The sequence below is a fragment of the Neofelis nebulosa genome, chromosome 15 (assembly GCF_028018385.1).
Source record: "Neofelis nebulosa isolate mNeoNeb1 chromosome 15, mNeoNeb1.pri, whole genome shotgun sequence".
Lineage (NCBI taxonomy): Eukaryota > Metazoa > Chordata > Mammalia > Carnivora > Felidae > Neofelis > Neofelis nebulosa.
In genome coordinates this window covers 6,001,341-6,023,722 of record NC_080796.1, presented here as the reverse complement: position 1 = coordinate 6,023,722, position 22,382 = coordinate 6,001,341, and the positions used below count along the sequence as shown (strand labels likewise).

Sequence of the window (22,382 nt, the reverse complement as noted above, 5' to 3'; positions counted from 1 at the left end):
CCTAAGCAGTCTCAGGGAAAGTAACACCTAGATCTAAAACCTACAACTCGGGGATGGAAAGAAAAGACCCTTAAGAACCCTGGCATTCTCCCATCACTCCCCACCCCCAGGGCAGAAACTATCTGAGACGGAATTGTGACCTGGCAGCGATGACCGATGACCACGGGCAGCACCACCTGAGGTGACATCTGGAGCAGGAATCTGATAACCACTTACTTGGTAACCATTAATTTACTCTTCGTTTCAAAGCGGCCTTTTTATCTCGGTTTAAAATGAGTGAAACTGTCTAAAATTTTCTTTGCAGCAAATGGAAATGCATTCATCATCACTCCCCATCATCCTTTTCAGCTGGCAGTAACTTGTGGTTGTAAAGCTACACAACAAAAGAGAGCTTGGGTGATGTTAATCAAAGCCTGGATTCCCGCCCTGCCCTGCGGCATGCTGTAATGGGAGAAAAGTTCCTGCTTCACATTCCAAAGGAAATGAATTCTTCTGTGAATAGCCCCCCACACTAATGCCACCTCTCGGTCTGTCACTGTTTTCACCCATGCAGCAAATATTTTGTAAGCACTTACTACTTTGTGCTAGAAGCTACGATAATAACAGCACCACCCTTGTCCATAATACACTGACTGCATTTCAGGGAGGTTTAAAGCGGAACACGTGGGTCCTAAACACTACTACGAGTGCGTGAATATTAAAAAGAGGTCTAGAACCAACATGCTGTTCACGCTCTCATAGAAAGTGCTTTAGGGTAGACCCGGAATTTAAGGCGCTTTGAAAACATAGAGGAAAACTGTACAATCCAAAGCAGACAGGCTTTAGAATTCGCTTCACCGTTTTCAAGTGTTACAAACTTAAACAAATTATTTAATCTCTCCAAACTTTGGTTTCCTCACCTATACAAAGGAAATATAAGTATCTACCATAAATAAGGTTGTCGTGAGGCCCGAATACAATGTACAGTAAACGGCTGGGACAGTGCCTGGCATACAGTATACGATCAATAAATAGAAGCCAGTATTAGTAGAGACATTCTCAACAAGAGGAACGCATTTAGTGGTGACCTTCACTCCTTGATGGAAAAAGTTAATTGTGTCAACAGAACTCAGCAGCATGGTTCTAAAAAGCAAAGTGAGAGCCTAAGCTTCATGGGAGAGGGTGTGAGTTGATAACATGGAAAGCAGGAGAACCCACCGCAGGGCAAGGTGAAGACAGGAACCTGCAAAACGAGCTGTAGTGAGATTACAGAGGAAGCACCTGCAGAAGAAAGTCAAGGAGCAACTCCACCGATCCGTCAAGTTGGAAAAGGTCTGTCTCCCCCCATGATTCTGTCTCCTCTCCTCCACCCCTCCGGGGAAGAAGTGCGTTCTCTGAGCAACTGGGAATCCAAAAAAAGGAAGTCTGAAGAAACAAGGTAAAGAAGCCGTCTCTACGTATTAAACCACTTACTAACACTTTGGATTGACAGGTTTTTGTTTGGCTCTACAAATTCCAGTTTAAAACACACGGTTTATACAATTGCATATAATAAGTAGACCGGTCAGTCATTCCACACTTTCCTCTGAATTAACATCATCAAACAATTACAGATGAGCTGCCGGTTACGAGGGAAACGGAGGTCTGGGGGAGAGGTTAAGGGACACAATTAGAGCAACGGGGTGACGCTGACACGTGCGGCGCCTGTGAGAGGGGATGCGCCACAAGGGAGGGGACGACGGAGCAGGGAGAGGAGGGGACAGCAGGACAGTGCCCGCCAGCGGCTCTGGAGCAAACACGATGGTCCACAGACCACTCCGGCTCTTTAGGGCGAGAATTACCAGCGCATCTCACTGAAAATCAGGTGCCACTAGAGACTACAACACCTAACTACCCTAGGACTTTGACACCGGACACCACACAAGCTGAAACACTGGGGCCTGAAAATACAAAACTGTTCAACCTTATGATCAAACTACAGAACATCCGTCATTAAAAAATTAATGTTCATTTAATTGCGTCGTTTTTTAAAAAAGCAGTTAGAGGTTGCTAAAAAGAAACTTTTTTCAAGTTTATTCATTTATTTGGAGAGAGAGGGAGGGTATGAGCAGGGGACGGCCAGAGAGAGAGGGAGAGAGGGAGGGAGAGAGAGAGGGAGAGGGAAGGGGGAAGAGAGAGAGAAAAAAAGAAAGAGAGACAGAGAGAGAGGGAGAGGGAGAGAGAGAATCCCAAACAGGCTCTGCACTGACAGCATGGAGTCTGATGCAGGGCTCGAACTCACGAACCATGAGATCATGACCTGAACGAAAACCAAGAGTCAGACGCTTAACCAACTGAGACACCCAGGAGCCCCCAAAGAAACTTTTTCAACTGTACTTCCCTCCCCTAAGGATCTCTTTCAACTTTTCCAAACTTTTTTTAATGTTTTATATATTTTTGAAAGAGAGAGCGACAGAGAATGAGCAGGGGAGAGGCAGACAGAGAGGGAGACACAGAATCCGAAGCAGGCTCCAGGCTCCGAGCTGTCAGCACAGAGCCCGAACCTGGGCTTGAAGTCACAAACTGCGAGATCATGACCTGAGCCAAAGTCAGACACTTAATCGACTGAGCCACCCAGGCGCCCCCAAACTCTTTTTGCTTGTGAATGTAGACACACACAAATTTCTCAACTTAAATTTAAACCCAGCCTACAAACCTGTGCTGAGAGCTCTCTTCCAGCCCCACGGGTTGCAGACAGAGCCCTTATCAACAGATCTTCAAATGTCACAAAGGCTGCTTGAAATTTTAACTAAACACATCAAGTTACTCGGAGTCAAAAGCAAATCCTACCAATGTTCTGAATACAGTGAAATGTTCCCAGGTCCAGTTCAGAAATAATTACGCAATAAAGTTGGGGCAGATACGCTATGCCTCAGATCTAGTAATCTCATATTTGATCCCATACAATGAAACAAATCTGTTATTTAATTACTGCTGAGTCTATAGCCTGAAGTGCTTCTGTATCTTAAGAAGCAAATACCACAGAAAATGTCTTTTAAGTCCCTTCTTTTTGGAGTTGGCATCCATTGAAGTATTTCCATTTTGGAGCGCCTGGGTGGCTCAGCTGGTTAAGCGTCTGACTTCAGCTCAGGTCACGATCTCACGGTTCGTGAGTTCGAGCCCCGCGCCGGGCTCTGTGCTGACAGCTCAGAGCCTGGAGCCTGCTTGTGATTCTGTGTCTCCCTCTCTCTCTCTGCCCCTAACCCACTCACATTCTGTCTCTGTCTCTCTCAAAAATAAATAAACATTAAAAGATATACATATTTCATTTTGTTTTTTACTTACAACCTGAAGGAAATGACCCTTTGAAGAGGAAAGGGAGAAGTTACTTCAAAATCCTGGACTTTCGTTCCCCTTTTCCAACTGTTATCTTTGTAGTTATATTCCAAAGTGCAAAAAAAAAAAAAAAAAAAAAAGTAAAATTAATTGGGAACAGTGCCATATTTAAGTACATCTTTTCAATTTGATGAAATTAAACTTGCAATTGAAATACAACCCCCCCACAAAGTGCGTAAGAGTGCGGCAGCGGTAAGAAAGTACTCCGCGTAGTCAGGGACGTGCACCTGCCTGAAGAAAGAACCCACACTGCAGAACTGCAGGGTGGCATAGAGTAGCTAGAATAAGCGAAAGGGGAATGAAAAAAAGGATCTCACTCCAGCAACACCTCCTGATAAGACCCTCAGGCAGCTGCCACGATGTAGTATAAAAAAGCCATCACTTTGGAGTCCTACGCGCCGGGCATTGTGCTAATAAGCAGTACATACATCATCTCCTTCACTCCCTCTAACGACTTAGTGCCCTGGGAATTATTATGCTCATTTTGCAGGTAAGGAAGTAAACTCAGGTTATGCCTCAAACCTGGCAACCTTCTCAAGAATCCATTTACACCCTCCAACGTCTTCTCTATGCCCCGTGGAACCCTTCAAATTCCCTTCCAGGGGACTTGCAAGTCCCTGCTCTGCGCCCCTTACAGAGAGGAGCAGGGTCCCCACAGCTCCCTGTTCCTCTGCTCTCTGACGGTCCTCGCGAAGGAAAGCTCCCTCAGTGAGGTCTTTCAGGCCACATGTTCTCTCTACTTCAAGGTCCTCTGGAATATCCCCTGTGAACCAACCAATGGCTAGCTTGTACTTGTAAAACCTCTCCGAGCCTCACGGGTAGCACAGTGCCCTTCGTGGATTTGGGGTCCGCCTGTACACCCGTTATGACACACCCACTTCTCTCCATCCACCCTCCCCCCAGGGCCGGAGAACGGCCTGAGTGTCGCCTCCGTTCTGGTAACTATCAGTTCATACTCAGTCCCTGAAGTACACACTCAAAATCACCCCCTCTTCAGAAAACCCCTTAACTAGCATCACTTAAACTGTAATCACTCTCAGTAGAAAGGGCACTGGATTGGAAACCAGATCTGGCTTCTAAAGATGGTTCTTTTATTCACCGTGTTACCTGGGCAAAATCACTCCATCTTCCTGGGACCAGTTTCCCAACCACAAATGAAGAGAATTTCACTAACAAGCTCAAGACTAATTCCCAACTCTAAGAATTTTTTATACAAAAGAGTTAGCAACAACATTAACTTATTAAAAAACAAAAAAAATTGCTATAAAATTTTTAAATTATTCCAGGCACCCTACATTTAAATACACAACATACAAAAACCACACACACAAAAGAGAGAACTTTCCAATTTCAAAGGTTGATTAAATTGTCCATTTTTTAGTCTTTATTTGACACATGAATGAAGACCCAGGTAATCCCTCAGAGACTACTGGTCTACAAATATAGACACTTCCTTAATGAGTACTCACTATGTAATACTTTATACACCACATATTTTAATGTACCAAAATGTGTTTGTAGTACTGATAGCTGGTCTTATGGGTCAACTTGGTTGGGATACAGCTAAGTTAATCAAACATGAATCTAGGGTTGCAGTTCAAGTATTCTGTAGATGTGACTAATATCTAAATTGACTTCAAATAAAGGAGATTACCCTGGATTGTGTGGGTGGGACTCATGTAAGCAGTTGTAGGCTCTGAGAACAAAAACAGGTTTCTCAGAGAAAAAAGAATTCTGCCTCAAAACTTTAGCACCAACTCCTGCCCGACCTTCCAGCCTGTTAGTGTGCCCTACAAATTCTGGATTTACTACTCCCCACAATTTCACGAGCCAATTCCTTAAAATCAATCTCTTTTAAAACACACACACACATACACCATATTGGCTGTTTCTCTGGAGAAATATATATTAGGGAGAACCCTAATATATACCAAAAGACTCAAACAGGTATTTATTTTTCTTTCTTGCTTGGTTTTTTAATGTTTATTTTTGAGAGAGAGAGACAGAATGGGAGCGGGGAGGGGCAGAGAGAGAGGGAGACACAGAATCCGAAGCAGGCTCCAGGCTCCGAGCTGTCAGCACAGAGCCCGACGCGGGGATCGAACCCGTGAACCATGAGATCATGCCCTGAGCCATACTCGGACACTCAGTCGACTAAGCCACCCAGGTGCCCCTTTTCTGTCTTTTTTAAGTTAGGGTTAACAGATGTCTGTTTCTTGTAACCTCTTTAAAATATTAAAGCATTTTAATATTTTAAGTGCTCAGAAGGTTATTTTGTTAGTACCTTCTGCACAATGCCAACTTTTCTTTATTAAAATCCATAGGAGGGGAAAGAACAGTGACGTTCCCTACATGGAATTTTTAGGTTCCAGAGCTGATTTCACAAGATTGTGAGATGCAACTTTTTTCTCATTGTCCTGGCTTTGAAGGTATTTCCTAACTACCAGTTTGTATATCACCATTGCGAGGAAATCAACGACCAGCCCACTCCCAAAGCTGAAGAGCCACACGAAATTGGCACAGACCTTGGACTACTTAGTGACATCTGCAAATTCAAGCCGAGAATTCTGCTCCAAGTTTTACTGTCGGTCTGTCTCGTGGCTAGTCTTCAGTGCTACAGGGACACAGAAAAGACTTCAGAATCACTACACACAGAAAACTACTAAAGATCTAAGAATCACATACTTAGTAACATCAATTCACACACTGGTGTCATTCAAAAAACATTCCTGATACGTGCTACATCTAGAAACTTTTCCTGTAAAGAGGCCAGCAGTATTCAGGCTTTGCAGGCCAAAACATCTCCACGGCAACTACCTGACTCTGCCACTGTAGCCCCAAAGCAGCCAATGACAATATATAAATGAATGAGCAGAACCGTGTTCTAATAAAACTTTATTTACTACAACAGGACACACTTAGCCTGAGGGGTGCAGTCTCCTGACCCCTGACTTAACTCAGGCAATCACACAGCCAGAAAAAACCCTGAAGACCATATGGTACCATACCCCACTCAATGTCAAGATACCCATAACAATATCCCCAACAAAGAGAGATCTGGTCTCTGTTTAAGTCCCAGTGACCATCCTGCGCAGAACGGTTACCATAATTAGACTCCTCTCCAAGCTGGACAGTGTTCCTCAATGAGGACAGCAAGATTTTTGGACGGGATATTTTCCCATTGTGTACAGCTGTCCAAAGCATCCCTGGTTCCCAAATCTTAAGTGCTAACTACACACACCTACACCCATCACTATGACAACCAAAACCCTCTCCAGCATCTTTCCACAGCCCCTGCGGGGGAGGTGTCAGGATCCACTGAACAGAGGCAGAATACACGGCAAGTCCTACCCAGACGTCCTCATTCTATCTATGGCAGGTATGACTAATAAATCACAATATTCTTTAATACTGACGCTGGACTTTGTCTTTTTTTTTTTTTTTTTTTTTTTTAAGAGAGAGCATGCGCAAGTGGGGCACAGGGACAGAGGAAGAGAGAGAGAATCCCAGCACAAAGCCCGACTCAGGACTCAATCCTACGACCCCAGGGTCATGACCTGAGCCAAAATCAAGAGTCGGACGCTCAACCGACTCAGCCACCCGGGCGTCCCTCTGCGTTTTTAATAACCCACCAGAAATACATGTGGATGCAAAGCATGTCTAAATTACCTAAGCCTCGAGTGTAACACCACGTAACATAAAAATACAAATTATCTTGGGGTGCCTGGGTGGCTCAGTCAGTTACACATCCGACTTCAGCTCAGGTCATGATCTCACAGTCCGTGGGTTCAAGCCCCCCATCAGACTCTGTGCTGACAGCTCAGAGCCTAGAGCCTGCTTCAGATTCTGTGTCTCCCTCTCTCCACTGCTCATGCTCGGTCTCTGTCTCAAAAATAAATAAAAACATTAAAAAAAAATACAAATTATCTTTTTCACACTTTTAATAATCACCAAATTTTCCCAAAATAAAACTGCTTTGAAGCCAAGGCAAGACCATACCTAACTATTCTCTGCATTTTACCAAATTATTCGCCATTTTGGAAAATCACCTCAATGGCAGCACATACGTTAAGTACAACCCACCCGCACAAGTGTGCATTTGTAACCGTCTCATCCACAGTAATTCTAGACACAGACACAAAACGCTGACCATCTGGAATGTATCGAACACACGCGTATTAAAAATATTTTTAATCATTTTTTAATGATTTTATTTTTATTCCTCCTTTATATCATAGTTAGAAATTGTGTTCATTTCTTTGCCATCAGATTTGTAAGTAGTTACAGTATGCCTATGAATTCATTTCAGGATGGTAAAGGAGGAACTGTAAAATACCTGTTATAAAAATAGAGTGTTGGATCTGACAGGTTAAAAATCACTGGTCTAAAGATACCTGTTTAGCCAAATTCCCCTAACACAGACAGCACTCTTGTCCACACTCTGGACACAGATGTAATGCATTTGTTCAAAAGCAGCTGTCACTGGCCCTCCGAAGCCATTTCACAGAAACAGAGATCTCACAACAGAGGGGCAGTTCCCGAGTCCCCTGTCCTCTGTGGTACGACAGATACAAGAAAGGGCTGTGCAAACCAAGTGCGTAGGACGTCTAAACCCTCCAGCACACTGTGTCTGTCTGTGCAACTACTCGCACCTGCTGGTGAAGGCACCCGGCAGTGATTACGTGTCAATGAAAGAACCCAGCCGTCACTGAGGCAACTGCCCTTGTGCACCAGACACAGACTCTCCTAAAGAGCCCATTTTCCACATTAAATTGTGCTACTGGGATCTGTCCCTGGCTTTACACAGGGCAGGCTCTAGAACAGCGTCCACCAGGACACTTACCCACACCCTCTGGTGTGATAACCACGGCCACATGTGGCATCTGGGCACGTGCAGTGAGGTTCCGTGTGGCCACCTGTGACTGGTCACGACTGGACCGGACAGCTCCAGAATATCAGAGCTGGAAAGGGGCCCGGAGGCCACAGATCACAGCCATGTCTAGCTTCAGAAAAGGACTTACCACAGTAGGAATTAAGCAACGGAGGCTGAGAGGGATGTACCTACCCCGTTACCGGAACAGGCCCCTCGCCCGGCCACAGCGCATGAGCAGCACAGCCACTTCTAGAAGCCAGGCATCCTGAGCCACTCCTCTGCCGTCCTGTTGCTGACTCAATAAAAACTCAGTTATTTCATGTCTCCCTCCCCATATGCCATCTAATACATACAGAATTAATCTCACAACTGATAGACTTTCCTCAAATCCAGACTTAGCTATAAGCCACCGTAATGTTAAAAGTATGGAGATAAAAAACTAAGATTTGAACTAAAGCTTAAAAACGCTGTCTATGAGAGATTACTAGTTTGGGATTTGAAGGTTTCACATTGACTAAAAATGAAAATAATCTCTACATACAATCTATGTCGATCTCCACATAACCCATAGCTACAACTGTATATCTCGATTACAATAATGGACTGAGGCCACTGGCAAGTGTAGTTTCCAAGAACATTTATTATCATTTCCCTCTATAAATCTTTTCTTAAAATCTTTTTTACAGCTCATGGCAGCTGGGTAAGAGTTCATACATAGTTGAAAGATGAACTTCAAGCAAAATCATTAACATAAGAAATGGCAGGTCCCAGAGGCTTTCTTTGAATCAAGGTTTCAACTATTCTAGGTTTAAGTGGTAACATCCAGTCTGGAGGGGTAGGAGAGAGCCAGGTGCCTAGGAACACAATTCCAGCAATTGGTTTTCTCTATTCTTTGGAGACATGCGTGTGAAAGTGAGTGGTAGGGAGCGGAAAATCCGACACAACTCTGGGTTGGCCTATAAGTAATTCTAGGGTCTTCCAGGGAATAAGGGTACCAGATCCAGAGAACTATCACTTGTCACACTTCTCCACGGAAAACCTGGTATAAAATTACCCGTAGGTGATCTGCCGCAAAGCCTCACAAGGAGCATTAGCTACTTAGCTATAATGAAAGCCAGCCCTGACTCAACCAAGCTTTAAGGGATAAGCATTATAAACATAAAAGCTGAAAAGGATAAGTGTGTTAGAAAACGGAACAAAAACAGATCACTACAAGCTGAAATGCTGAGCTTCTGAAGCCCAGCCAGGATCAAAGTTAACAGGAATAAACGTAAAGTCTTGTAGATGAGTTCAAAAACCAGCTGTACAGGTAGAGAGAGCAGATTAACAGATTTCCCATATAATTTTGGGAGCTGTGGTTTACCAAATGCTTAATATAAGAGCTAGATGCGTCTGCTTAAATGTGAATGTAATTTTAAACCTCAATAGTATTGAATGTGCAATAATATGACAGTAGGTGTCCACCCTACAGGAAGGAAAAGCCCCCATATTTGCTGCCTTGATCAGACATCTAAAATAGTGTGGACAGGGGCGCCTGGGTGGCTTGGTCGGTTGAGTGTCTGACTTCGGCTCAGGTCACGATCTCACGGTCCGTGAGTTCGAGCCCCGCGTCGGGCTCTGTGCTGACAGCTCAGAGCCTGGAGCCTGCTTCTGATTCTGTGTCTCCCTCTCTCTCTGCTCCTCCCCTGTTCATGCTCTGTCTCTCTCTGTCTCAAAAAAATAAATAAATGTAAAAAAAAATTTTTTTAAATAAATTAAAGAAAATAAATAAATAAAAACCACAACAGGCAATTTGGACCTGTTACAAGGAAAAGAATAACCCAACAATGAACCAAGGCTACACCAGAAAGTGAACACCTTGTTACTCTAAGTATTCCTGCAAGGGCCATAGATACTCTGGGAAGGAAAGGGTTATGAGAGTATCCAGATCAGGCAGAAGACTGCATTACATGAGTGCTACAGGTTCACGCTAATCCCTCGATGATAGGACTTTGATTGCAGAAGAGAACAATTAAGCTGAGTCAGCAACTTATTTCCCCGGAGACAAGTTAGTTTGGTGACAAGGGAGAAGAAATGAGAAAGCCAAAGGGGCTCCAAGATACATTTAAAAATACCTGATGTATAAGGGCCCAAGAGTTGAGACGCAATTGAACGGGTGAGTCCACATAAAGACCTGGGATCGCACCCCAGGTCCAGCACCTCATTCCAGAAGACATCACCGGGCTGGTCACCTAACCTTCCTGAAGCTCAGGGTTTCTGTCCCTGACATTCAATCCTGCCTCAGGACCAAATGACGATATAAGAAAAGCACTCTGTAAATATTTATACAAAAATTACCAGTTATTATTCTACATCAGTCAGACTCTTCTAAGCTTTGCTCACCCCCTTAAAAAAGGGTTATGAAAAACCTAGACTCTTGAAACATCAACCAACATAAAGCTGAGTGAACAGACCAGGGAGGAAGTCCTTTTCAAGCAGGGATCCTAAACGGAAAGTACAGGGATCCTAAAAGTACAAAGACAGTCTTACCCGAGGGGTTAACAAGGCATTTATTACAGAACAGGTTAAGTGTTCCTAAAAAGGATGCTGTTCTGCTTTTTTTGATAACTAAGGACTACAGATTAAGCGTTGACTTCATAAAGGCCCTTGGAAATGTTGGCCGGATACCTTGCTTACACAGTTCTCAGCGGTAAAGAAGGTCACTTCCTGGCAGGTGCAGGAACCTCAGGATATCTTGGGGACCTTGTGAAGAGGAATTCACCCAGTTCCACAGGTATTGCAGGCCTGTCTGATGGCAAGTATTTGGCTTGGCTTCTGGCCTGGAGAGGCTACTAAAAGTTCAATCTGGAGTTTCCTTATAAAAGGTTCCAGGAAAGCAAACTTTTAACAGATCCTCAGGATCAATCGCTATTCTTGCTGAGCTTATGTAAATAATTAGGCCAGGTTTCTTAAGACGTGACTTGTTCTACAAATGCATTGGTCTTGATTTGGCCATCTCTGGAAATGAGGGTTTTTAGAGGGAAAAACTATGTTTCAACAGCGCACAGTTATGGATGTTAAATTCTAGCTCCGACTGCCTTTAAATGGTTGTTGTTTGCCTAACCTACACAACTTGAGGTAAACTTCAGAAAAATTGTCACAGTACTTCATGTACAGACAATCTTCTGTGGGGATAATAATAAGACCCCGTGGGCATATGATTATTTAAACAACTAGAAAATGGGATGGATTCCCCCCAACCATTGCATGCCAAGACTATTCTCACTGTAGACCCATCAACAGATAAAGACTTTCGTGCTTTATTATGTACTTGGGGCCTGGTTAATTCATCAATCTCTAAGTATGCAAACCATATCCTCCCTAAACCTGGTCTGACGGTTACCAGAAACCCACCCCTTTCCAAGACTTGGAGGTGGACTTGACAGATATAAAACCAAGCAAAGGATTCAGGTACCTCCTCGTAATAATCTGCGCGTACTGAGGATGGGTCAAGGCCTTCCCGACCAGGACGGCGCGAAGTCGTGAGGTGGCCAAAGCTCTTCTACGTGAAATGATGCCTCGGTTTGGTCTGCCCTTAACCATACACAGTGACAACGGGCCTGCATTTGTGGCGGACACTATACAAACCCTGACCAGGTCCCTCAACATTACCTGGAAACTGCAACACGCATCTTAGCCATCCGAGAGTACCAACCCCTAGAGCTAAGGGGTGATGCCTACTAAAAAAGATGTTTTTAAAACAGCATCCAAGGGGGGAATGTTGGGAAAATTAAGTAAAGTTCTGCACCATAAGAGGACGGGACTAACAGGACTCTAGTTCCTAGCTTAGACACTCCTCTTCCGGGTTCTTCCTCCTGCCCTGCTTGCCTTGGGCGCCAAATTACTACTAGTGAGGAATGCGGAAGTAACGCACGATAAACTGTCCCCCATGTGGTGCTCAGGGCTCAGATCTCTGGAGAAGGATCTCCTCTGAGCCGGCAGGTGTGAAAGAAAACTCCGATCCGCCAAGAGAAAAAAAAAAAAAAAAAAAAAAAGAGGTGACTTGAATGGACGCAAGCTGACCGGCTTATTCTGAGATCAAATGAAAACGTGTTAAGTCACAAGCACAGGCTGACACAGGCATTACAACCCCTGTCAGGATGATAAGAGCCTGCAGAGGCTACAGAGGTCTGGAAGTTGAAGCCCACCTGTCGTGGCTGGTCAACATTCACCATGCTCCAAGGAGTGCCGTCAGAGTATCTCCCAAGGTACTTTCCAGCTGGAGCACCGAGCAAACTGGAACCAGTAACTGTTTGTCAGGAAAGAAAGACCAAGTCAATAGTCACTGCCTAGGTCTGAAATGTTCGGTGTTGACTCCGATACTTCTTACCTGTGTGGTCACTAGTTCTTGTGGGAAAGTCTAGAACCTGACAATGCATCACTTCCCGGGTCGGCCCTATCATCTCCGCTTTAACTAAGACGAGGTCACTCGTACGCGGTGCTTGGTCTTCTTGTATGCGCAGTGTTCCCGTCAATGTCCACGAAAAATACCAATGCTAAAATAAACCTCAATGTTTGTTTCTTTATTCACATTTCAATCCTTCCCTCAAGCCTCTCCACGATTCCCAGTGACCACGTAAACTTTCCAACTTCAAGAGCCTTTGCCAGGTCGTTCTCTCGCAGGCAGGTGGGAGCGGCAGGAGGAATTTCTCTCTCTACGCCCCGCAGGCAATAAAGGAGAGCACTGTCTGTATTTTAAAACAATGATAAAGCCAACTACGTCCTTCTTCTTTTTATTACCACCAAGCACTGATAACTGTAAACAACGTGCAGTTGTTACAACGTGCAGGTGTAAACCACTGCAGAAAGCCCCCACCATCACCTCCTAACATCCCCTCCCCCCCCATCTCCTACTGGACAGTTTCTTTTCATGAGGATCTCAAACTAAAACAAACCAACAAACAAAACTCATAACAAGAACAAAGACTAATGACAATCAGTGTATTTTCTGTAGTATTTGCAACTGTATCACTTCAATAGAATGGTTCCTGTAGAATTTAATGTGATGCCTCGCTCCAAGCAAAAGTAAGTGTAGTCCAGTTATATAATCCAATCATGATTTAGTATTTAAACTGTTTTTCAAACAATAACAATGTAAACAAATGGTTCACAGCCATAACTGCATGTCAGGAGGGCAAAAAATTTGCCAAGATTTATGGGATCAAGGTCAGCAGAACGAACTAGGCTATACCGACAGCCCTTTTGGCTGAGGCCAACGTCATCTCAGTCACTGAGAGAAAAGGTCTCACTCAGCAGCACAGAAAGGGCAGAAAGTCCTACTAAAAGAAGAGGCTGATGATGCCTCAGCTAATCTTGGTGACAGCCAGCATGCGTCACAGGCCCTGCAGCTGGACAGTAGGTCTGCAGATCAACACTGTCCTTTCATCAATACCATCAAACGGCAGGGGGTGCCCTTGTAATGGGGTATACGGGTAACAGAGAGCAGACTATGTAATTATAAAGTTGACAGTCAGGGAGCACAGAGCCCAAAATCCCAATATAGCAAATTACTGCACATATTACAAACAGGTGACTATGGAAAGCAATGTGTAAATACGTGAAAATAAAAACAGCCCGGGCCATCACTGTCTTAGTAGTTCTCCCGTCGCACAGCTACGCATTTTGCCATCGCAGAAACAAAAATAAGTAATAAATCTGTTAAGAATAACTAGTAATTTGCCCAGCCCTGTTAAAATTTCCACTATTGGTTAAAGTGTAAAATGTATCACAATCCTACAGAACAACACTTGGGTTCATCTACAGAAAACTTAAAATTTTACTCAACGATTAGAACAAAGAAAAATCCCAGAGATTATCCAGAACACACAGCAATCCAATTTCAAATATATCATTCAGACATATAACTAGACAGTTGCCAGAGAGGGCGGGCTCTTGTGTTTCAAAAACAAGCACTTCCTCAACCGCAAACTAAAGTCTAAAGACCTGCATACTTTCCCAACTGTTTTATCTCCCAAAAACCAAGCGAAGGGGGAGGAATACATTTCTTAAACCAAGATTTTATGGACAATTCGGAACAAGCCTTATCAGAAAAGGAACACTGTCTAACTTAAAGAAACAGATTAAATGAAGATATACAGAGAAATCCACACAGCAATCAACACAATAACTATAAAGATCAGGCCATTTTACCATTTTCTAGTTGAGAAATTACCCACTATACTTAATTACATGTTGAAGCACTGTTTATTTCTAGACACTGCTCTCCACCTGTAAATATCAGCTATGTCCCTAAATATAAGGAGATTACACCCAACTCAAGTACAAATTTTCAAGTCCATCAAGAGTTCATAAGCGTTACTAACACTGTGATCTGAGATCTGGACGAGGTAGATCTTAAGACGGCTAGGTACTGGTCACTATGTGTCATCAGCTTCATTGTGACCATCATGTCACAATGTACATCAAAATGTGTACCACACGGTGCGCCTAGAATACACACAGTTCTTGTCTGTCAATTACACCTGATAAAGCCGGGGGGCGGGGGGGGGGGAGGGGGGGGAGGGATTTACAAGTCAGCCAATACACTGAGGCACCAACAAACACAGAACATTCTAGTTCACTTAGTGCAAGTCAGACCACAGAACCTGGTATCCGGGCAACCTGCACCGACGCAGTCTAGCACCCAAGAGGAGGAAGGCTCTAGGCAGCTGTCCCCTCCAACAGTGACAGTGCGAGGACTGCCCTGCTGGGTGCCCAGTTTGTGGCAAAACCCAATTCGCCTTTTCAGGTCGGAGTCTCTAATTATACCTAAGTGAGAGGCTGTACGATGTCCTTAGGAAGCGCAGCCAATAAAAATCACATGCAGTGTAGACAATGAGGAGAATACTCAGCATGAGCTGCAGTAATGACAAAATAAGCCGACAAGCCCCTCCCTGGCCACTAGAGACACCACCTGTGTTTACTGTGAGTGAGACACCATGGTTCCGGGAACACTCAACACAGTCTGTGGCCTTGTGGTAGCCAACCCTAGGGACTGGGTGTAATCGGCTGCACCCGCACCTAGACTGTCCTCACTGGGTAAACCGAGTCACCAACCCGAACCCTAGGGTCTGGTGTAATCCACTCCACCACCATCTGGATGGTCCTCACTGGGTAAACCAAGTCACTAACCCGGACCCTAGGGACTGGGTGTAATCCACTCCACCCGCATCTGGAGGGTCCTCACTAGGTAAACCGAGTCACTAACCCGAACCCTAGGGTCTGGGTGTAATCCACTCCACCCACATCTGGAGGGTCCTCGCTGGGTAAACTGAGTCACTAACCCGAACCCTAGGGACTGGGTGTAATCGGCTGCACCCACACCTAGATTGTTCTCATTGGGTAAACCGAGTCACTAACCCAAACCCTAGGGACTGGGTATAACTGGCTGCACCCACACCTAGACTTTCCTCACTGGGTAAACTGAGTCACTAAACCCATATCCTAGGGACTGGGTATAGTCCACTGCACCCACACCTAGACTGTCCTCACTGGGTAAACTGAGTCACTAAACCCATATCCTAGGGACTGGGTGTAATCCACTCCACCAGCATCTGGAGGGTCTTCACTGGGTAAACTGAGTCACTAACCCGAACCCTAGGGACTGGGTGTAATCCACTCCACCCACATCTGGAGGGTCCTCACTGGGTAAACCGAGTCACTAACCCGAACCCTAGGGACTGGGTGTAATCGGCTGCACCCGCACCTGGAGCGTCCTCACTGAGTAAACGGAGTCACTAACCCGTATCCTAGGGACTGGGTGTAATCCGCTAAAACCGCACCTAGACTGTCCTCACTGGGTAAACCGAGTCACTAACCCGGATCCTAGGGACTGGGTGTAATCGGCTGCACCCGCACCTGGAGCGTCCTCACTGGGTAAACCGAGTCACTAACCCGAACCCTAGGGACTGGGTGTAATCGGCTGCACCCGCACCTGGAGCGTCCTCACTGGGTAAACCGAGTCACCAACCCGAACCCTAGGGTCTGGTGTAATCCACTCCACCACCATCTGGATGGTCCTCACTGGGTAAACCAAGTCACTAACCCGGACCCTAGGGACTGGGTGTAATCCACTCCACCCGCATCTGGAGGGTCCTCGCTGGGTAAACTGAGTCACTAACCCGAACCCTAGGGACTGGGTATAACTGGCTGCACCCACACCTAGACTGTCCTCACTGGGTAAACTGAGTCACTAAACCCATATCCTAGGGTCTGGGTGTAGTCCACTCCACCAGCATCTGGAGGGTCTTCACTGGGTAAACTGAGTCACTAACCCGAACCCTAGGGTCTGGTGTAATCCACTCCACCCGCATCTGGATGGTCCTCACTGGGTAAACCGAGTCACTAACCCGGACCCTAGGGACTGGGTGTAATCGGCTGCACCCACACCTAGACTGTCCTCACTGGGTAAACTGAGTCACTAAACCCATATCCTAGGGTCTGGGTGTAGTCCACTCCACCAGCATCTGGAGGGTCTTCACTGGGTAAACTGAGTCACTAACCCGAACCCTAGGGTCTGGTGTAATCCACTCCACCCGCATCTGGATGGTCCTCACTGGGTAAACCGAGTCACTAACCCGGACCCTAGGGACTGGGTGTAATCGGCTGCACCCGCACCTAGACTGTCCTCACTGGGTAAACCGAGTCACTAACCCAAACCCTAGGGACTGGGTGTAATCGGCTGCAACCGCACCTGGAGCGTCCTCACTGGGTAAACCGAGTCACTAACCCGAACCCTAGGGACTGGGTGTAATCGGCTGCACCCGCACCTGGAGCGTCCTCACTGGGTAAACGGAGTCACTAACCCGGATCCTAGGGACTGGGTGTAATCCGCTAAAACCGCACCTAGACTGTCCTCACTGGGTAAACCGAGTCACTAACCCGAACCCTAGGGACTGGGTGTAATCCACTCCACCCACATCTGGAGGGTCCTCACTGGGTAAACCGAGTCACTAACCCGAACCCTAGGGACTGGGTGTAATCGGCTGCACCCGCACCTGGAGCGTCCTCACTGAGTAAACGGAGTCACTAACCCGTATCCTAGGGACTGGGTGTAATCCGCTAAAACCGCACCTAGACTGTCCTCACTGGGTAAACCGAGTCACTAACGCACAGGGGCTCCAGTACAAGCGCAGGCACAGCTCCCTGCGATCCTCTCCGCAGCTCCAAGCGTGCTGACGAGGTCGCTCGGGGCAGTGGAAGCAGCACAAGCTAAACTCTGGCGCCACGGAGGGTTCCAGAACGAGAACTGCGGTCAGCCTGACAGCAGTACGGTCCGCGGGCGCCTGCTGGCTCAGTCGGGGGCGTGGGCGACTGTACGTGGGGCCTGGGGTCCGAGCCCCCGACCGGAGGAAGGGCTGCTAAATTCCTGTGACAAAGAAGTGCAGCCCGAAGGGGACTCGGCTGAAGGGAGACCTCGAGTGTCCCCGGAGCGTCCGATGTCCCTCCAACCCACACACACGTCCGGAAGCCAGCACGGACCCGCGGCGAGGCTACGCGGCTGGGCCCCCCGCCCCTCACGGCACCCCTCCCGCGGCCCCGACCATGCTCGGTCGCCCTCCGCCCGCGCGGGGCGCCCCGGTCCCCCCGGCCCCCCCGGCCCTACCAGGTCTCCCCGTCGCGCGGCGGCGGCGGCGGCGGCGGCGGCGGCGGCGGCGGCGTGGCCAAGACGCGTCCACTGAGGAGACCGGCGTCCGGGACGCTCCGGCCCCAACGCGGACCCGGAGCCGGCTTCCGCCTGGCGCCGGAAGGCGTTCGCGCGCGGGACCGGAAGTCCCGCCCCCAGGCCGCGGGCAGGGGCGCGGGGTCCTCGGGGCCGCCGGCGGGTGGCTGGTGGCGGCGGTGGGGCCCCGCGGGGCCCAGACGCGGAGCTCCGCTTTGCGGGGTGGAAGGTGACGCGGGCGGGCGGGCGGGGAGAGGGACCGGCGCTGCGGGACGGGAGGCGCAAGTCCCTCCCACCCCCCCTTCTCGGAGAGACGGTCGGGAGCGACGAGCGCGCGCTGGAGATCGGAGGAGGCGGGAGGGCCTGCGGGAGAGAGGGGCGTCGGAGAGAGCCCGGCCGCACGGGGGAGCCGGGGGGCTGCATCGGGGACGCCAAAACAGTGATCAAGGCCTTTAAGGGGGGACCAGCAGGGCTCTTACCCCTCATATCACCGCATTGGGCGGATCGCCCCAACCAACCGAAATGCCCGCTGGAACTACTGAGCCCTTAGAATGGTAATGAGGCTTCGTTACCAGCCACAGGGATGAGGACGGTTACCTCTATGGCTGTTTTGCTTGCTGCTTGTGTTTAATGAATACTTTCTTGCGCGCCAAGTCCCCCCTTTCCTCTTTAGGAAGAAAAGGTATGACAATTTTTTTCTCTCGCTCTGGGGTTATGTTGTGAGAGGTACAGATAGGATTGTCAACAGCAGAGAAGGAAGAATGGACAACATGTAGACAGTCTGTGCCTGCAGGGCACGACATCAGCCCTGCACCCAGTAGAAGGGTACAGCTTCCCGCTTGCCCACGTTGGGGAGGTTAGCAGTCGCTTTGTGGTGGTGCGTGACATCACCAAATCATGTAGTGGAGAGGTGTGGCCTTGAGAGACTGGGAAGAGCGTGTGTGCGCGCCTGTGTTTGTGTGTGTACACACATGCGTGCACCACCCCCCCCCATCAAGAAGTAGAATGTAACAGGCACTCCGCGAAATGTCATGAAATGTTTCCATATAGCTCACCACAATTCTTTGCTTGTGGTAGAGATGCCCCTAATAAATAGAGAGGTCCCCTCAAAGGACCATATACCATGTACAAGTGACCATGTTCTTAGGTGACCAAGTGTCCTGGTTTGCCCAGGACTGAGGGGGATCCCAGGACACTAGAATTTTGGCACTTAAAACACTGGGATGGTCCTAGGAAAAGTGGGACAGGTTGGTCATGTCCCTGTAAAACAGATGAGTCCAGAAATGGACACATCCTAAACCAGGCCCTTCATGGTCTTCCCGCACCTCCAGGAATTTAACATATGGCACAGGAAAACACAGAAGGTAGCCCTTAGAACAGTCACATAAATGGCTGTACCCTAAAGAAAAGGTCTGTTAACACCGTTTGCTGAGGACCAGGACCTGCCCTGCCTCCTTTGATTACAGGTGATAATCCCTGTGTATTTCCAAAACATTCTTTTGCTTGACGAGCCAGGGAAGGCTTCTGCTTGCAACCGAAGTAAGCTTGAGGAGTGTATGCATAGCACGTCCTTGTTCAAGGGCATCTGCTCCCAGAGCCCCTGCTGAGTGGGCACTGAGCCACGTGCTCCATACTCACTGGCATAGCAAACTGAAGTCGATCTGTCTCAAACCCAAACAGCTGAGAGTCTCTGCAGCATGGGTTTTGGTCACCAGTGGAGCTGCAGTTGGTCTCTTTCATGTTGAGATAGAAATGCCCTGTAAACCTGGAATTAGGTTCTAGGCATGAGCAGGGTGTTGGAGCTGGTGGAACAAAAGCAGGAGATACTAGAGGAAAGAGGGGAGAAGGGAAGACCGAGTTATCGGAGCGGTGTTCCATCTTTGTGCCCAGCTTTCCAGCATTGGATTTCCAGTCCCTTGTGAGGTCCAGCTCAACTTCCTGTCCTTAAATTCTGAAAATTCTGTGTCCTTCCGGTAAAGTCCCCGTGTTACTCGGGTTAGTTGTAGTCGGTTCCTGTTCCCAGTGAAACGACACCACTCCCTAAGACACTAGTCCCCTGCTCACTCTACAGCATCCATCTCTTGTCACCAGAGCTCTGGAGTCAGCATGTCCTTCCAGGCCAAGGAGAGGAGGGCCACTGCTGCCTGGTCCCATCAGGAAAACTGCCTCAGTTATTATGGGGCTGGCGGGTGGGGCAAATTGTATAATCAGCATATAAATCTGGAAGGAGACTTGGGAAATGGCCTATTCCAAATTCCTTGTTACGCACAGGGGAGGAAGAGAGTCCACCTGGATGGAGTTCAGTGGTCCCAGAGACAGGACTATTGATCTCCCTCCCAGTGGGCTCCCCAATTTTTCTGGTGTGGAGGGAGTGCGGTACCCCCCCAGACCCCTGTGAGGCCCCCTAGTGTGCTGCTGAGCTCCCTCCCACCCGCCACCTGGCCTTCGGCATCAGCCTTTGCAAAATCATGACCGCTGTGTAGTTGTATTCAGACCTGGGAGAAAACGTTTTAAGGAAAAATACTTTTTGTTCCCTCCTTACTCACCACCTGGCTCTGACAGATAAGTGGGTAAATTAGCAGAGCTAATAAGGTTAGTTTAAAAGTTTACTTACACTTTCTACACTCCCATTCATACCTGGGTGTTTTCCTTATGCTTATTTGTTCATAAACATAAAAATTTGTTCGTAAACAACCAGCATCACCAAGGGCCACGGCAGCCGCAGGTCCGCAAGTGTGCCTTCCACCGTTTGGACACACACTAATGTAGTCACGTGGCACAGTGAACCAGTCTACTTGGAGGCAGTCACGGCAGCATGTTCCTTGGAACGCTAACCACTTAGTGTAGAGTTATATTAATTAAAGATTATGTACTGAGTGGTAGTTAAGGTCAGCCAGGGCTCTCCAGTTAATAATTCCCAACTGCTGCAAGGCCCCGTATGCAAGGTGCTTTTGTGAAGATCCCAATCTCCTATGATCCAACAGTATCACTGAACGTGAAAGATGACTCCTAACTACGTTTAAGGTGGTGCTTTCTTCCTAAAAGGGTAGCCGCCCCAGAAATGTTTCAGGTTACCCAGAATACTTAAAAATGTAACTTTTGGGGGGCGCCTGGGTGGCGCAGTCGGTTAAGCGTCTGACTTCAGCTCAGGTCACCATCTCGCGGTCCGTGGGTTTGAGCCCCGCGTCGGGCTCTGGGCTGATGACTCAGAGCCTGGAGCCTGCTTCCAATTCTGTGTCTCCTTCTCTCTCTGCCCCTCCCCCCTTCATGCTCTGTCTCTCTCTGTCTCAAAAATAAATAAAAACGTTAAAAAAAAAATGTAACTTTTGGTATTCTGGTCTAATTCGTTATTGTGGTAAAATATATAAAACATAAAATTTGCCATTTTGGCTACGTCCAAACGCACACTGCGGTGCGTATACCCATCACTCCCGTCCCTCCCCAGAACTTTCTCATCTCCCCAGGCTGAAACTCAACACCCGTGGAAACAGCATCTCTCCATTTCCCCCACCTCCCCTAAATCCACTTTCAGGGTAGGTTTGTCCGTGTTGCATCCCATGGAAATATGTTCAACATGGGTTCATATATCCTCTGCAAGTAAACACTTGCGAGTAGAAATAACATAGGGTTTGTTCACCTCTTTTCTCTTGTGGAATTCAAATGAAATGTGATTTCCACAGGGACACGTCGTATAATAATCAGATACTTCTATTTCAGACCTCTTTAAGGCCTACACCAGTGAAGTTCCACCTGTAAAACAACAGGGAAATTTGGCGTGGTACTCCTTAACTGAACAGTTTGTGTGGGTGTGTTCTGAAGGGCTTGTATACAAGTTCGTAACTGCAAATGCCAAACCTTGTTTGTCTTTCTGCAAAACCAGCGAGCAATCCACACACCTGATTGGTGCGCGAGCCTCCCCGTGTTTTCCTCCTAACATCACCGCTAAGCAGAAATGCTCAAGCCAGAGAAAGCTTCACCTGCTAAACCTCAACAGGGGCCAGAAAGCAAGCCTTTCCTCTTGAATACAGGTTTCATTCAAGGATGGGTAACTGAAATAGACACACAGCACTGCTCCCGACTTGCAAATCTAACCACCAGGTAGACAATAAAATGAATTTTCAGCTCTGAGTCTCGGTGATACAAACTTAATTTCCTATGAAGAAATTAACTACAGGCTGGGAAGGTCAAGGCAAAACTTAACTTGTAAAAACAGTGGATGTAAGCCTTAAAGAGAAGGAATACACCTTCTCTGTAACAGGATCCTCATTAGTTAGTAAGAAGTCACTTCCTGTGCAGTTAGCACACTCTTAAAAACATTTGAAATCAAGCACAGTACAGGGTGGTTATATCTGCCTTGAGTAGGCGTGGAAGAAGCCTAGAGTTTTTTCTGATTCTCCTGTGTTTCTATCCTGAGACAGACCACATTGCAAATATTGAGTTGCCAGATAAAACGCA

The 22,382-nt window shown here is 47.3% G+C and overlaps 1 long non-coding RNA gene across 1 annotated transcript in view; it reads right to left on the bottom strand.

Annotated features, from left to right (window-relative positions):
* LOC131495982 (uncharacterized) overlaps nt 1-12,912 on the bottom strand; it is a 32,853-nt gene extending 19,941 nt beyond the window's left edge. Inside the window, exon 1 of the long non-coding RNA XR_009254237.1 lies at nt 12,415-12,912. This is a non-coding gene — a long non-coding RNA (uncharacterized LOC131495982). The remainder of the gene's footprint in view (nt 1-12,414) is intronic.
* Nucleotides 12,913-22,382: the final 9,470 nt, after the last annotated feature.